Here is a 19,130-nt window from a genome sequence, read left to right on the forward strand (position 1 = left end):
TCATTATTACTATAATACAGAGGGGCCATCATTATACTATAATACAGAGGGGGCCATCATTATTACTATAATACAGAGGGGGCCATCATTATTACTATAATACAGAGGGGGCCATCATTATTACTATAATACAGAGGGGCCATCATTATTACTATAATACAGAGGGGGCCATCATTATTACTATAATACAGAGGGGCCATCATTATTACTATAATACAGAGGGGGCCATCATTATTACTATAATACGAGGGGGCCATCATTATACTATAATACAGAGGGGGCCATCATTATTACTATAATACAGAGGGGCCATCATTATTACTATAATACAGAGGGGCCATCATTATTACTATAATACAGAGGGGGCCATCATTATTACTATAATACAGAGGGGCCATCATTATTACTATAATACAGAGGGGGCCATCATTATTACTATAATACAGAGGGGGCCATCATTATTACTATAATACAGAGGGGCCATCATTATTACTATAATACAGAGGGGGCCATCATTATTACTATAATACAGAGGGGCCATCATTATTACTATAATACAGAGGGGCCATCATTATTACTATAATACAGAGGGGGCCATCATTATTACTATAATACAGAGGGGGCCATCATTATTACTATAATACAGAGGGGGCTATCATTATTACTATAATACAGAGGGGCCATCATTATTACTATATACAGAGGGGGCCATCATTATTACTATAATACAGAGGGGCCATCATTATTACTATAATACAAAGGGGGCCATCATTATACTATAATACAGAGGGGCCATCATTATTACTATAATACAGAGGGGGCCATCATTATTACTATAATACAGAGGGGGCCATCATTATTACTATAATACAGAGGGGGCCAACATTATTACTATAATACAGAGGGGCCATCATTATTACTATAATACAGAGGGGGCCATCATTATTACTATAATACAGAGGGGGCCATCATTATTACTATAATACAGAGGGGGCCATCATTATTACTATAATACAGAGGGGCCATCATTATTACTATAATACAGAGGGGGCCATCATTATTACTATAATACAGAGGGACCATCATTATTACTATAATACAAAGTGGGCCATCATTATTACTATAATACAGAGGGGCCATCATTATTAGTATAATACAGAGGGGGCCATCATTATACTATAATACAGAGGGGCCATCATTATTACTATAATACAGAGGGGCCATCATTATTACTATAATACAGAGGGGGCCATCATTATTACTATAATACAGAGGGGGCCATCATTATTACTATAATACAGAGGGGCCATCATTATTACTATAATACAGAGGGGGCAATCATTATTACTATAATACAGAGGGACCATCATTATTACTATAATACAGAGGGGGCCATCATTATTACTATAATACAGAGGGGGCCATCATTATTACTATAATACAGAGGGGCCATCATTATTACTATAATACAGAGGGGGCCATCATTATTACTATAATACAGAGGGGCCATCATTATTACTATAATACAGAGGGGGCCATCATTATTACTATAATACAGAGGGGGCCATCATTATTACTATAATACAGAGGGGGCCATCATTATTACTATAATACAGAGGGGCCATCATTATTACTATAATACAGAGGGGGCCATCATTATTACTATAATACAGAGGGACCATCATTATTACTATAATACAGAGGAACCATCATTATTACTATAATACAGAGCGGGCCATCATTATACTATAATACAGAGGGGGGCATCATTATTACTATAATACAGAGGGGGCTATCATTATTACTATAATACAGAGGGGGCATCATTATTACTATAATACAGAGGGGACCATTATTATTACTATAATACAGAGGGGGCCATCATTATTACTATAATACAGAGGGGCCATCATTATTACTATAATACAGAGGGGCCATAATTATTACTATAATACAGAGGGGGGCATCATTATGACTATAATACAGAGGGGGCCATCATTATTACTATAATACAGAGGGGGCTATCATTATTACTATAATACAGAGGGGGCATCATTATTACTATAATACAGAGGGGCCATCATTATTACTATAATACAGAGGGGCCATCATTATTACTATAATACAGAGGGGGCCATCATTATTACTATAATACAGAGGGGGCCATCATTATTACTATAATACAGAGGGGGCCATCATTATTACTATAATATAGAGGGGGCCATCATTATTACTATAATACAGAGGGGCCATCATTATTACTATAATACAGAGGGGGCTATCATTATTACTATAATACAGAGGGGGCCATCATTATACTATAATACAGAGGGGGCCATCATTATACTATAATACAGAGGGGGCCATCATTATACTATAATACAGAGGGGGCTATCATTATTACTATAATACAGAGGGGGCCATCATTATACTATAATACAGAGGGGGCCATCATTATACTATAATACAGAGGGGGCCATCATTATACTATAATACAGAGGGGGCCATCATTATACTATAATACAGAGGGGGCCATCATTATTATTTTTTTATTATTATTTTTTTTATTAAATATCTCTTTATTTTCATCATCTCAACAGAATAGAAAAGATTTCAACATTAATAAGAAAAAGTTAAATTTTTAGTCTATCAAAAACATACTAGTTTTTTCTATACATAAACAAATATCTTCAATCCCCATTTACCCACCCACCTTCCACCCTTATGGGGAGGGAGAGGGAGACGTGTGGTAAACAAACAAACAAAAAAGAAAATTCTCAATCTATCTATCCAGCCCTAAAGTAACCACTTCTTCCATATTTCATCGACACTTTTTACTTTTCTACTATGGCCCTCCATCGCTCGTTCTTCTTTAATCAGGTTGTCCACTGCTTTTCTCCACTGTCCCACTGTTGGAGGGTCGCCCCTACCCATTTCTTAAGTATAAGTAGTCTAGCGTGAAATAGCACTTTACTCAAGACCATTCGTGTATCTCTATTTAGCCTCAGATGTTCGGTTTCCCCCAAAATACAAGTCACGGGATCTTCTGATATTTGAACCTTCAAAATTAGGTATACAGTATCTGTTATTTCTGTCCAATATCTGAGCGCATCTTCAAAAACAGTGTATTAAATCAGCATGGAGGCACACTACACATAATAATCCCCTTTAAGAATAACAAAACCTAAATGTAATAAAAAACACAAACTCCAAGTTGGATGAAAAGGCCGCAATGCTTTATTATGGGTTACCAATAAATTAACATCAACTTATTACTCAATAAATTAGCATAAATAAATAATTTAACCATTAAAACTCCGTCCATTAACCATTAAAAACCACAATCCACTCAGCTGTAGCTGAGCGATAAGTCCCACTAATAAAGCACGCGACAATACACAGAAAACATTAAACTCAAGGGAAGGAGGGCGAGGGTCTTCTTAACCACTTTAACCCCGCTAGCTAAAACCCCCTTAATGACCAGGCCACTTTTTACACTTCTGCACTACACTACTTTCACCGTTTATCGCTCGGTCATGCAACTTACCACCCAAATGAATTTTACCTCCTTTTCTTCTCACTAATAGAGCTTTCATTTGGTGGTATTTTATTGCTGCTGACATTTTTACTTTTTTTGTTATTAATCGAAATTTAACGATTAATTATATATAAATTTTTCGCTAAATTTATTGTTCTACATTTCTTTGATAAAAAAAAAATGTTTGGGCAAAAAAAAAAATGGTTTGGGTAAATGTTATAACGTTTACAAACTATGGTACAAAAATGTGAATTTCCGCTTTTTGAAGCAGCTCTGACTTTTTTGAGCACCTGTCATGTTTCCTGAGGTTCTACAATGCCCAAACAGTAGAAAACCCCCACAAATGACCCCATTTCGGAAAGTAGACACCCTAAGGTATTAGTTAGCGGAAAATGATGATTTTTTATTTATTTATTTTTTTCTTACAAAGTCTCATATTCCACTAACTTGCGACAAAAAAAAAATAATTCTAGGAACTCGCCATGCCCCTCACGGAATACCTTGGGGTGTCTTCTTTCCAAAATGGGGTCACTTGTGGCGTAGTTATACTGCCCTGGCAATTTAGGGGCCCAAATGTGTGAGAAGTACTTTGCAATCAAAATGTGTAAAAAATGGCCTGCGAAATCCGAAAGGTGCACTTTGGAATGTGTGCCCCTTTGCCCACCTTGGCTGCAAAAAAGTGTCATACATCTGGTATCGCCGTACTCAGGAGAAGTTGGGGAATGTGTTTTGGGGTGTCATTTTACATATACCCATGCTGGGTGAGAGAAATATCTTGGCAAAAGACAACTTTTCCCATTTTTTTATACAAAGTTGGCATTTGACCAAGATATTTATCTCACCCAGCATGGGTATATGTAAAATGACACCCCAAAACACATTCCCCAACTTCTCCTGAGTACGGCGATACCAGATGTGTGACACTTTTTTGCAGCCTAGATGCGCAAAGGGGCCCAAATTCCTTTTAGGAGGGCATTTTTAGACATTTGGATCCCAGACTTCTTCTCACGCTTTCGGGCCCCTAACATGCCAGGGCAGTATAAATACCCCACATGTGACTCCATTTTGGAAAGAAGACACCCCAAGGTATTCCGTGAGGGGCATGGCGAGTTCCTAGAATTTTTTATTTTTTTTTGCACAAGTTAGCGGAAATTGATTTTTTGGGTATTTTCTCACAAAGTCTTACTTTCCGCTAACTTGGGACAAAAATTTCAATCTTTCATGGACTCAATATGCCCCTCACGGAATACCTTGGGGTGTCTTCTTTCCGAAATGGGGTCACATGTGGGGTATTTATACTGCCCTGGCATTTTAGGGCCCTAAAGCGTGAGAAGAAGTCTCCATTCAGACGTCCGTATGATTTTTACGGATCCACTGATACATGGATCGGATCCGCAAAACACATGCGGACGTCTGAATGGAATTTCACAGGGGGGTGATCAATGACAAGGGGGTGATCACGCATATAGACTTCCTGATCACTTCCCTGTCATTGATCACCCCCCTGTGAAATTCCATAAAAATCATACGGACCTCTGAATGGAGTCTTACAGGGGGGTGATCAATGACAGGGGGGTGATCAAGGAGTCTATATGGGGTGATCAGGGGTGATCAGTGGTTCATAAAGGGTTAATAAGTGACGGGGGGGGGGTGTAGTGTAGTGTAGTGTTTTGTGGTACTTTACAGAGCTACCTGTGTCCTCTGGTGGTCGATCCAAACAAAAGGGACCACCAGAGGACCAGGTAGCAGGTATATTAGACGCTGTTATCAAAACAGCGTCTAATATACCTGTTAGGGGTTAAAAAAATCACATCTCCAGCCTGCCAGCGAGCGATCGCCGCTGGCAGGCTGGAGATCCACTCGCTTACCTTCCGTTCCTGTGAGCGCGCGCGCCTGTGTGCGCGCGTTCACAGGAAATCTCGGCTATCGCGAGATGACGCACGGATGCATCCAGGAGGAGTAGATCAACCACCTTCCGGACGCATCCGTGCGGGCGCAGGTCACAGTCTTCTTAACCACTTTAACCCCGCTAGCTAAAACCCCCTTAATGACCAGGCCACTTTTTACACTTCTGCACTACACTACTTTCACCGTTCATTGCTCGGTCATGCAACTTACCACCCAAATGAATTTTACCTCCTTTTCTTCTCACTAATAGAGCTTTCATTTGGTGGTATTTTATTGCTGCTGACATTTTTACTTTTTTTGTTATTAATCGAAATTTAACGATTAATTATATATAAATTTTTCGCTAAATTTATTGTTCTACATTTCTTTGATAAAAAAAAAAATATTTGGGCAAAAAAAAAAATGGTTTGGGTAAAAGTTATAGCGTTTACAAACTATGGTACAAAAATGTGAATTTCCGCTTTTTGAAGCAGCTCTGACTTTTTTGAGCACCTGTCATGTTTCCTGAGGTTCTACAATGCCCAGACAGTAGAAAACCCCCACAAATGACCCCATTTCGGAAAGTAGACACCCTAAGGTATTCGCTGATGGGCATAGTGAGTTCATAGAACTTTTTATTTTTTGTCACAAGTTAGCGGAAAATGATGATTTTTTATTTATTTATTTTTTTCTTACAAAGTCTCATATTCCACTAACTTGCGACAAAAATAAATAAATTCTAGGAACTCACCATGCCCCTCACGGAATACCTTGGGGTGTCTTCTTTCCAAAATGGGGTCACTTGTGGCGTAGTTATACTGCCCTGGCAATTTAGGGGCCCAAATGTGTGAGAAGTACTTTGCAATCAAAATGTGTAAAAAATGGCCTGCGAAATCCGAAAGGTGCACTTTGGAATGTGTGCCCCTTTGTCCACCTAGGCTGCAAAAAAGTGTCACACATCTGGTATCGCCGTACTCAGGAGAAGTTGGGGAATGTGTTTTGGGGTGTCATTTTACATATACCCATGCTGGGTGAGAGAAATATCTTGGCAAAAGACAACTTTTCCCATTTTTTTTATACAAAGTTGGCATTTGACCAAGATATTTATCTTACCCAGCATGGGTATATGTAAAATGACACCCCAAAACACATTCCCCAACTTCTCCTGAGTACGGCGATACCAGATGTGTGACACTTTTTTGCAGCCTAGATGCGCAAAGCGGCCCAAATTCCTTTTAGGAGGGCATTTTTAGACATTTGGATCCCAGACTTCTTCTCACGCTTTCGGGCCCCTAACATGCCAGGGCAGTATAAATACCCGACATGTGACTCCATTTTGGAAAGAAGACACCCCAAGGTATTCCGTGAGGGGCATGGCGAGTTCCTAGAATTTTTTATTTTTTTTTGCACAAGTTAGCGGAAATTGATTTTTTTTGTATTTTCTCACAAAGTCTCACTTTCCGCTAACTTGGGACAAAAATTTCAATCTTTCATGGACTCAATATGCCCCTCACGGAATACCTTGGGGTGTCTTCTTTCCGAAATGGGGTCACATGTGGGGTATTTATACTGCCCTGGCATTTTAGGGCCCTAAAGCGTGAGAAGAAGTCTGGAATATAAATGTAAAAAAAAAATTTACGCATTTGGATTCCGTGAGGGGTATGGTGAGTTCATGTGAGATTTTATTTTTTGACACAAGTTAGTGGAATATGAGACTTAGTAAGAAAAGACAAAAACAAACAAAAAATTTCCGCTAACTTGGGCCCCAAAAAATGTCTGAATGGAGCCTTACAGGGGGGTGATCAATGACAGGGGGGTGATCAGGGAGTCTATATGGGGTGATCACCCCCCTGTCATTGATCACCCCCCTGTCATTGATCACCCCCCTGTAAGGCTCCATTCAGACGTCCGTATTATTTTTTACGGATCCACGGATACATGAATCGGATCCGCAAAACGCATATGGACGTCTGAATGGAGCCTTACAGGGGGTAATCAATGACAGGGGGGTGATCAGGGAGTCTATATGGGGTGATCACCCCCCTGTCATTGATCACCCCCCTGTAAGGCTCCATTCAGACGTCCGTATGATTTTTTACGGATCCACGGATACATGGATCGGATCCGCAAAACGCATACGGACGTCTGAATGGAGCCTTACAGGGGGGGTGATCAATGACCGGGGGTGATCAGGGAGTCTATATGGGTGATCACCCCCCTGTAAGGCTCCATTCAGACGTCTGTATGATTTTTTACAGAACCACGGATACATGCATCGGATCCGCAAAACGCATACGGACGTCTGAATGGAGCCTTACAGGGGGGTGTTCAGGGAGTCTATATGGGTCATCACCCCCCTGTCATTGATCACCCCCCTGTAAGGCTCCATTCAGACGTCCGTATGTGTTTTGCGGATCCGATCCATGTATCCGTGGATCCGTAAAAATCATACGAACGTCTGAATGGAGCCTTACAGGGGGGTGATCAATGACAGGGGGGTGATCAATGACAGGGAAGTGATCAGGAAGTCTATATGCGTGATCACCCCCTTGTCATTGATCACCCCCCTGTGAAATTCCATTCAGACGTCCGCATGTGTTTTGCGGATCCGATCCATGTATCAGTGGATCCGTAAAAATCATACGGACGTCTGAATGGAGCCTTACAGGGGGGTGATCAATGACGGAGGTGATCAGGGAGTCTATATGGGTGATCACCCCTCTGTCATTGATCACCCCCCTGTAAGGCTCCATTCAGAGGTCCGCATGTGTTTTGCGGATCCGATCCATGTATCAGTGGATCCGTAAAAATCATACGGACCTCTGAATGGAGTCTTACAGGGGGGTGATCAATGACAGGGGTGTGATCAAGGAGTCTATATGGGGTGATCAGGGGTGATCAGTGGTTCATAAAGGGTTAATAAGTGACGGGGGGGGGGTGTAGTGTAGTGTAGTGTTTTGTGGTAATTTACAGAGCTACCTGTGTCCTCTGGTGGTCGATCCAAACAAAAGGGACCACCAGAGGACCAGGTAGCAGGTATATTAGACGCTGTTATCAAAACAGCATCTAATATACCTGTTAGGGGTTAAAAAAATCACATCTCCAGCCTGCCAGCGAGCGATCGCTGCTGGCAGGCTGGAGATCCACTCGCTTACCTTCCGTTCATGTGAGCGCGCGCGCCTGTGTGCGCGCGTTCACAGGAAATCTCGGCTATCGCGAGATGACGCACGGATGCGTCCAGGAGGAGTAGATCAACCACCTTCCGGACGCATCCGTGCGTTAGGCGGTCGGGAGGTGGTTAAACTGGCACCTCAATACAGCAGAATGCCGCAATATAAAGGTGCCAGCTTCCCGCCGTTTTCTCCCTGTCAAATCAAATTGATGGATTTCTCCCCCAGCAACCGCCGCAGCCAATCAGGAGGGTCCTGTCAAACTTGCCAAAGACCGCTTCAAGCCAGCTAAAACCGGTTCACCAGGTAAGATTTAACCTGTGGTAAATTCACCTGAAAAGATAAAAAGGGAGGGGGGGGGGGGGGAGAGAAAAGAGCGCAAAATACCTACTAAAATTAACCCCTTATGTGTATGTGCCCCCATGTTTCCCCCAAGCTAAACGCTCTGGGGGAGGGCTCATTCATGGAGGCACACTACACACAATATCCGATCCATGTATCAGTGGATCCGTAAAAATCATACGGACGTCTGAATGGAGCCTTACAGGGGGGTGATCAATGACGGAGGTGATCAGGGAGTCTATATGGGTGATCACCCCTCTGTCATTGATCACCCCCCTGTAAGGCTCCATTCAGAGGTCCGCATGTGTTTTGCGGATCCGATCCATGTATCAGTGGATCCGTAAAAATCATACGGACCTCTGAATGGAGTCTTACAGGGGGGTGATCAATGACAGGGGTGTGATCAAGGAGTCTATATGGGGTGATCAGGGGTGATCAGTGGTTCATAAAGGGTTAATAAGTGACGGGGGGGGGTGTAGTGTAGTGTAGTGTTTTGTGGTACTTTACAGAGCTACCTGTGTCCTCTGGTGGTCGATCCAAACAAAAGGGACCACCATAGGACCAGGTAGCAGGTATATTAGACGCTGTTATCAAAACAGCGTCTAATATACCTGTTAGGGGTTAAAAAAATCACATCTCCAGCCTGCCAGCGAGCGATCGCTGCTGGCAGGCTGGAGATCCACTCGCTTACCTTCCGTTCATGTGAGCGCGCGCGCCTGTGTGCGCGCGTTCACAGGAAATCTCGGCTATCGCGAGATGACGCACGGATGCGTCCAGGAGGAGTAGATCAACCACCTTCCGGACGCATCCGTGCGTTAGGCGGTCGGGAGGTGGTTAAACTGGCACCTCAATACAGCAGAATGCCGCAATATAAAGGTGCCAGCTTCCCGCCGTTTTCTCCCTGTCAAATCAAATTGATGGATTTCTCCCCCAGCAACCGCCGCAGCCAATCAGGAGGGTCCTGTCAAACTTGCCAAAGACCGCTTCAAGCCAGCTAAAACCGGTTCACCAGGTAAGATTTAACCTGTGGTAAATTCACCTGAAAAGATAAAAAGGGAGGGGGGGGGGGGGGGAGAGAAAAGATAAATTACCATCAAATTATTACTCAATAAATTAGCATAAATAAATAATTTAACCATTAAAACTCCGTCCATTAACCATTAAAAACCACAATCCACTCAGCTGTAGCTGAGCGATAAATCCCACACACCACGCCTTAAAAAGGCGAGGCCCCCCACAAGCATTGCAGCCCTTTCTCAGTAGCGCCCTGCAAACCTAAATTAAAAATGTCAATTCCAATTTCAGATAGGTGCACATTGTCCGACCTAAAAAGACCTATCTCCCATCCTTCCAAATCAATATGCCTGTAAGAGAACCCACCCAGCAGGGGCATGAACTTGCACATGGCTCTATTAACCCTATTACAAATTTTTTCACAGAATGACTGCTCTTTAAAAGACCATACCAAGCGAGGCACTATTTCAGAAAAAACCAAAACAGTGTCTGGCAACATGCATCTCAACAGTGACAGATCCCTCTTCATTTCCCATAATAAACTACACGTCTTGATTTTGCCTAAATCGTTCCCATGAAAAATTAAAATATTTGGATGAGGGCGGCTAGTGCATAACTTTTGAACCTCACGTAAAACACCGCTCCATCCCATTCCTCTAATACCCTGCCAAAAAACCTGCAAGGATGAGCCATCAAAAGATACGTTTTCAGTATACGTTCTCTTCTCTGCTCTCTTCTGGGCCCAGAATATATACGAATGGCCCAAAATCCAAACAATTATCTGACTCCCTGAAAAGATATAAAAATAATTAAAGGGGTTATCCAAGTTATATTTATTGATGACCTATCCTCAGGATAGGTCATCAATATCAGATCGGCGGGGTCCGACACCCAGCACCCCCTCCGATCAGCTGTTTGAAGAGAAGGCGTGCGCGGTGTCAGTGCTGCCTCCTCTTCACTGTTTACCTTCTAGCCGTTGCATCTGCAGTGGTGAGCAGGTGTAATTACACCCAAGCCTTCCCATTCATTTCAATAGGACGGCTTGAGTGTAATTACACCTGCTCACCACTGCAGATGCAACGGCTAGAAGGTAAACAGTGAAGAGGAGGCAGCGCTGACACCGCGCACGCCTTCTCTTCAAACAGCTGATCGGAGGGGGTGTCGGGTGTCGGACCCTCGCCGATCTGATATTGATGACCTATCCTGAGGATAGGTCATCAATAAATATAACTTGGACAACCCCTTTAAGTCTGGTTATAATAAATCAGGCCTAACATACAATCTAGCTCTATCCGAATCCCAACGACCTATCCTTCTGATGATAGCATCATCTAACCCAAACCTAGCCGCCTCCGTTGCTGCACCAATTCTAAAGGAATGTGAAGAAATTTTTAACAAACTCAGCCCAAGTGCAGCCAAACATTTCTTAAGTACTGCACTAAATTGAAATTTAGTCATGGGGAAACCATCCTTCTGAATTAAAAAAGGAGGCGGAGCAGACGGGCGAACTTCCAGCCAAGCACGAACTATGCCCACTGGACACAATAAGGAACCCACCCACTCGTTCAGTCTTATAATTCTGCCCCTCCCATATTGATCCGTCTTTGACCGTTTCAACAAAATTTCAACAAAACTAGCCTTTAACACCACTTCATCCATTTTCAACCCAGAACATACTATACGACCAGCAGACACCAATTCTCTTATCCTTAACGCTGCAAAAAATGCTAAAATAAAACTAGTCCTGAAAAGCAAAACCTCAAAACTATCAAAACAAATTTCAGACAAAATTTCATATAACTTACCCAATAACTCAACTGAGATTGGCCTCCTATTATCTACACACAAATTTTTTTTACGGTAACCTTTCATCATTTGTTTAATAACGGCTTCCTACCTGCCATCTTAAGAAAAAAGGAAATCCCTGCTATTATTCTAGCGACTGATGAAAATGATAAGTTCCTTTTAAATAAACTAGCTACAAGTAACATACCACAATCAAGGTCATCCACATCATCGGGCAAAGTATTAGAAAATAAAACCCAGTCCCGCCATGCGGCTGCATACGCAGCCCATGTTTTATTAGCCACCGACTGTCTGATTGATTCTGATATCAATCCCATAATAGGTCCCAAAGATGTTGAGGGCACGGCGACCCCTCCAACTCCGCTCCTGGTGCTAGCTCCCGAAATCTGGCAAACTGGAAACGAGACAGAGAATCCGCCAAATTATTAAATTTACCTTGAACATACTTCGCCTTAACCCAAATATTAAGCTTCAAGCAACAAAGCACGAAATGCCTCAGCAATTTGACTACTAATTCGCACTTAGATGATAGCGTATTGATTGCAAAAACTACGCCTTTATTATCCGTATTGACCAATATTCTTCTATTCTTAAAATGACTACCCCATAAAACAATCGATACTACCACCGGAAAAAACTCTAACAAGACTATATTATGAGTCACCCCGTTAACTATCCACGAAGATGGCCAGGCCTCTGCCGACCACCTGCCATCCCAATAAGCCCCGTAACCACAGCCACCAGCTGCATCTGTGAATAAACCCAGAGCATCCGACTCCACAAACTCCTCCTGCCAACAGTTTGCTCCATTAAAATTTTCAAAAAATTCAAACCACATCGCCATATCCTCTTTTAAACTCCTAGTTAACCTGATATGCGAGCGGGGAGATTTAAGGCCCCGCGCCGCAAAGTAAAGACACTTAGAAAAAACCCTTCCCATAGGAATAATTCTACAAGCAAAGTTTAATGACCCTAGCAAAGACTGCATTTCTTTTAACGTGCATTTCTCTTTGCCCAGTAACAAACTCAACTGCAATTTAATCTTAACTAACTTTTCTGATGACAAACGAAATTCCATATTAACTGTATCTATAACTATGCCCAAAAATTCTAAACAAGTACCGGGAAAGACTGTCTATATTCTGCTACCGGTATCCCAAACCCTTCACAGACCGAACATAAACTAGAACTGCAATCACCAACAAACAAAAAATCATCTAAGTAATGTAATACACCCCCATTTGGAACTAACGACTGTAAAACCCAATTAATAAATGTAGAAAATGCTTCAAAATAAAAACAAGATAAAGAGAACCCCATAGGCATGCATTTGTCAAAAAAGCAATCATCATCAAACTGGAATCCTAACGAATTAAATCCAGAGGGCCTCACTGGCAGCAAGCGAAAGGCTGATTTCACATCCGCCTTAGCCAGCAAGACCCCCATCCCAAATTGTCTTACCAATGCCAAAGCGTCATCAAAAGACGCATAAAATACAGAGGACTTAGACTTATCCACCTCATCATAAGGCTACATTCACACGTCAGTATTTTTCTATATCCCGAATTTCGGTCTGTTTTTGGCGGATCCGTTGTTCCTGAAAATGTTTCTGTATGTCATCCGTATGTCATCCGTTTTTTGCGGATCCGCAAAAAACGGAAACATGTATAAATTTCACAAAGCAAATAAAGTTGTTTGGATTTCTTTGAAAAAAAATTGAAAAAATAAAAGTGAATAAGTGATTTCTGTGGGCAGGATTTAATTTCCAGGAACAGATTCCGCATAAAACGGATGACATACGTAATGACATACGAATGTCTTCAGTTTTTTGCGGAACCATTGACTTTGTATTGTACCAGGATCCGATTTTTGCGGAAAAGAATAGGACAAGTTTTATATTTAATCGGACATGCGGAACGGAACAACGGAAACGGACAGCACACATTGTGTTGTCTGATTTTTTTCCAGGACCCATTGAAAATGAATGGGTCCAGAACTGGTCCTGATCTGTTCCGCAAAAAACGGAACAGATCAGGAAAGAGAAAACGGACGTGTGAATGGACCCTTAAGCGAACACTCATCAGGAAATGACAAATGGTGTATAAGTCTAAACTCCCCAGAAGCCTTTTTGGGGACGACTCCCAAAGGTGACATATGGAAATTTACAAAAGGAGGGGTGACAAAAGGCCCCGCTATTCTACCTAGTTCTAATTCTTTAAACAACTTACTCCTCACTACATCTCTGAATAAACTGGCGGATTTCATATTGTCCACCCAGCAGCAGCCCTCACCTGTAAACCGTATTGAAAACCTTCAATTAATAACTTCGCCGCCGTCTGATTAGGGTACTGCCTTAACCATGGAAGCATTTCTAAAAGTTTCACTGGGGTCGGTGCTTTTAGAAACTTGCTCCCTTGCTGAAGGCTGCTGCTGACTGGATTGTGAACCCCTTTTAAAACACCTCAGCATAGGATGAGTCCCGCCGCAAAACGAGCACTCGTGCTTATAGCGGCAATTAGACGCCCACTTACAGGTTGCTTCATTGAAGGCGAAGCATACCCCTTTCCTCAGACTAGGCTGAGGTGTATTCAATGTTCTGGGTGTAAACGCTTTCTGTGGTAACATTAAATGAACCCAAAGACCTATGTCCTTAACTCCCCATTTAAGTGACGGGTGCACCGCCAACTTCTGGCGAAACACCTCATCATATTGGTACCATGCCAAACCACTAAAATGTCGTTACGCTTCCAGAATAATATCCAGGTGTTGGAAAAGGCCACTACAAAACTCAGGATGCTTTTCGCCAAGGACCGCAGCTTATATAAAAAAGGCTTGCAGCCAATTATTGAACGACCTTGGCATCGTACGCTTTCTCTCCTCATCATTTCTCTCCTCCTTCTTCTCCCGTACCACATGCTCCCTAGCAGAAGGCAACAGGGACATGATTTCCACAAATTCTAATCTCCAAATGTTTTCTTTAATATCGGGCGCTAAATGATAACCAAGGGGCGATACCTCACACACCATAGCCTCCTTCATGCACATTTCATTAACACCAAAACCCTTTTCCAACACTGGTCTTGAACTCCCTGCAGCGTTACCAGTAGTACCAGTAGCTTCTTGTTCTTGACCCATACGTCAGACGCTGTGTGGGGCACCTGCCTGCTAGCAAACTCTGCCAGCAGCTTAACCAGCCCAGACAACAGCGTGGACTCACAGACAGACTGCACATTGAAACTCTCACCATCCACCTGCTCCTCCTGGATCACACCAGAGCCTGCTTCATTCTTCTATGGGGGCTTGGAGGTACCTCAACCTCAGAAGGAGGGAGCCCCTCAACAAGCTGCCCCAAAACACTGCTCATATTTGAAATTCCCGCCCTGGTCTTCTCCTGCATGATGGCAGAAGCCGGCGTATCACATGACCACGAAGCTCCGCCCCCCGGCCTGCGCTCCTCCTCGTCGTCTTCTCTCAGATCCACCACAGGCAGGCTGCTCTGCGCTCTGGTCTCTTCTCTCCTGGCCGACTGGGTCCGTGTCCTCCTGCTTTCACTTGCTCCCCGCACTCTGCTGCGACGGCGACCCGCTTCAGGGGAACGGCGCTCCCAGACTTCCTAGCTCTTTTGCAGGGAAGTGCCGAAACCTCGCCCTCCATCAGCTGACAGACCGCCGCCTCTTCCGCTGCTGACACCGGCACTGCTGGGCTCTCCTCTTCCGGCTGCTTCTTCACAGGCGGCGCTTGGCTCAAACAGCTCCTGAGCCATTCTTCACCGCCGGCCGACTTGGCTTTCAGAATCAGCTGCCGCAGTAGCTCCTCCATGCCGTCTTCAGTCCGCAGGTCCAGCGCAGGTCACAGTCTTCTTAAACTGTCACCTCAATACAGCGGAATGCCGCAATATAAAGGTGCCAGCTTCCCGCCGTTTTCTCCCTGTCAAGTCAAATTGATGAATTTCTCCCCCAGCAACCGCAGCAGCCAATCAGGAGGGTCCTGTCAAACTTGCCAAAGACCGCTTCAAACCAGCTAAAACCGGTTCACCAGGTAAGATTTAACCTGAGGTAAATTCACCTGAAAAGATAAAAAGGGAGGGGGGGGGGGGGGAGAGAAAAGAGCGCAAAATACATACTAACTAATATTAACCCCTTATGTGTATGTGCCCCCATGTTTCCCCCAATCTAAACGCTCTGGGGGAGGGCTCTTTCATTCTCTCCCCCGCATTTTGTACAATTGTCCGAAACTCTAACACCCATTCTTTTCAATATCCGTGGGGATCGATGCAACCTATGAACTACGAAAAATGGTGAGATCTTATGTGAGCCCCTATTAGAAACTCCAGAGTAGCTTTTTCTTCCGTAAAGAATTGTTAAGAGTTAATTTTCCAATTTTTTTATGGCAGGTATTGTAAACCGTTTCTTTTTTCCCTCCATCAATATCCTATATCTTTTAGGCCTCTTTCACACTTGCGTTGTCCGGATCCGGCGTGTACTCCACTTGCCGGAATTACACGCCGGATCCGGAAAAAACGCAAGTGAACTGAAAGCATTTGAAGACGGATCCGTCTTCAAAATGCGTTCAGTGTTACTATGGCAGCAGAAACTGCAATTCTCCTGAAGACGCCGTGGAACGGCGAAACATGTAGGGAAGCAGTAGGTAGATTTTAGTTCAAGATCTGGGAGATAGGGTAAAAGACCAGAGACGCACACAGCTAAACAAACAGCTGAGACAAAGTATAAGCTAAGTTAGACAGAGAAGTAGAGATAGGAGGGATACCTGAGAAGTATCAGGTACCTCCAGAACAGGCTGTGTAGTGGCGAAAGTGAATGTACTTGAATGTACTTGAAAGTGTAAAACACAGAATCCCACTCCAGATCTTAAGGAATTTTAATAGTGTGTTCTCCTGACATAACAGGACATTTTTAATTAAGACACAATAAAAGTATAAGTTTTAACAATCAGTCAGTGAGGAATAAGGGCCACAGATGGTCCTAGAGACCCCTGAAAATTTTCGACTATGGCAGCCAGGACGCTATTAAAGTCCTTATTGCCATAGTAGTAGTGGGGAGCGGGGGGGCAGTATACTTACAGTCCGTGCGGCTCCCGGGGCGCTCCAGAGTGACGTCAGAGCCCCCCATGCGCATGGATGACGTGCCATGCGATCACGTGATCCATGCGCTTGGGGCGCCCTGACGTCACTCTGGAGCGCCCCGGGAGCCGCACGGATGGTAAGTATGCTGCTCCCCCGCTCCCCGCTACACTTTACCATGGCTGCCAGGACTTTAGCGTCCCGGCAGCCATGGTAACCATTCAGAAAAAGCTAAACGTCGGATCCAGCAATGCGCCCAAACGACGTTTAGCTTAAGGCCGGATCCGGATCAATGTCTTTCAATGGGCATTCATTTCGGATCCGGCCTTGCGGCAAGTCTTCAGGATTTTTGGCCAGAGCAAAAAGCGCAGCATGCTGCGGTATTTTCTCCAGCCAAAAAACGTTCCGGTCCGGAACTGAAGACATCCTGATGCATCCTGAACTGATTTCTATCCATTCAGAATGCATTAGGATAAAACTGATCAGGATTCTTCCGGCATAGAGCCCCGACGACGGAACTCTATGCCGGAAGAAAAGAACGCAGGTGTGAAAGAGCCCTAAGCGGTTGTTCCTCCTCTTTCACCCACGTTGGTAAAATTGTGCAATGTATCAGATCTTTCCATCTTATATTTATCCTCTTGCATAACTGTCCGCAATGCATTCCTAAGCGGGAAATATTTATATATGTCCTTTTGCGGTATACCAAACTCTCTAATCATTGTATTGAAGTCTTTCAGTTTACCCTGTTCAAATATCTGGTTTAAGTATTTCATCCCATTTTTTTCCCAATCTATATACGCCTTAATCCCTTGCAGTTCCTTAAGATTAATATTTCTCCAAATAGGTGTATAATGCAAAAACCCTTTAATCTCTAATATTTTTTTAATTTCCACCCATATGTATTCCAGTAAGTTTAAGACTGTATTTCCGATATTATTTCTACCCAGTGTACCTGATTCCAACACCTCTAAGTGATTCCATTCTTCTTTCCACCCCAGTCTATTTACTACCTGCCTACCCACCAAACCATTTAAACTACCTTTTATATGACCATATTGTGTAATTAAATAATAAAAAAAACAGTTCGGAACAGCTAATCCACCTTCTCTCACTGGGAGCTGGAGTATCTCTCTTTATTCTGGGAATCGTACCTTTTCAGGTTCGCCTGCTATTAAAATTAATGGGACCCGCCGCAAACTCGCGGTTTGCGAACATTTGATCGCGTTCGTGAACCGTCCCGGCAGAGGTTCGTCCATCACTACTCATAAGCTCTCACCCTACTAGCTGCATATAACTTTCCTATCTGATATGTTCTTCCTTTTCATTCATACTTTACTAAGTTTCCTTTTTTGGACTTCACAGACTTCCCAATTACCAGCGCTTGAAGTGACTCGACCAGCCCACTTCCCAGTACTTTTGTGTACTCTTATGTAATTTGTGTAATTTTTGTTTACTTTTGCGCTATTTTGTGTACTCCATTTCACTCCTGCTGCTATGTCATCATGCCCTATGTCGATTTTAGTAATTATTAATTTTGCATTGCAAATCATGCATTCTATTGTATTCTATTGTTTTCTATAATCATGTACCCAGCTGTTCATAGTGTGTTTCCTTTGTCTATATTTGTACCAGGCTGTGACCAAGGTCCGTGTGGGACCCAAACGTTGGCCAGTAATTAACTATGCAGATGGATTCAAATAATGAAATAATAATAATGATGAAATACATAAGAAATTACTACAAAAAGTTTCTTCTGAGTGCCGTGGTTTGTATCATTACTGTTAGCACCCTTTACCACAGAGCACTGCCTATCTCCAAAGAGGAGTGCCGTTCAACCCTTTTGTTTAATGCAGCCTATCAGAGGCCGGTGCAGGCGGAGCAATGACGTCATCGCACCGCCTGAGCTGTACAGCGCGGGACACGGGCCGGAAGAGGCCTGCATCGCTTAGCTGCCAGCCTGATGGAGGTAAGTATAAGTGTTTATTTTTTTTATATGGTACTACTACTGGCACATGATTGGGGGTCCTCTATGGGGCACCTGTTACTGGCGCATGATTGGGGGGCCTCTATGGGGCACCTGTTACTGGCACATGATTGGGGGGCATCTATGGGTGCACCTGTTACTGGCAAATGATTGGGGGGCATCTATGGGGGCACCTGTCACTGGCACATGATTGGGGGGCATCTATGGGAGCACATCTTACTGGCACATTATTGGGAGGCACTGTGGGAGCATCTATGGGGGCACTTTTTACTGGCACATTATTAGGTGGCACTATGGGGGCATCTATGG

This window comes from Bufo gargarizans, unplaced genomic scaffold (genome assembly GCF_014858855.1).
Source record: "Bufo gargarizans isolate SCDJY-AF-19 unplaced genomic scaffold, ASM1485885v1 original_scaffold_976_pilon, whole genome shotgun sequence".
Lineage (NCBI taxonomy): Eukaryota > Metazoa > Chordata > Amphibia > Anura > Bufonidae > Bufo > Bufo gargarizans.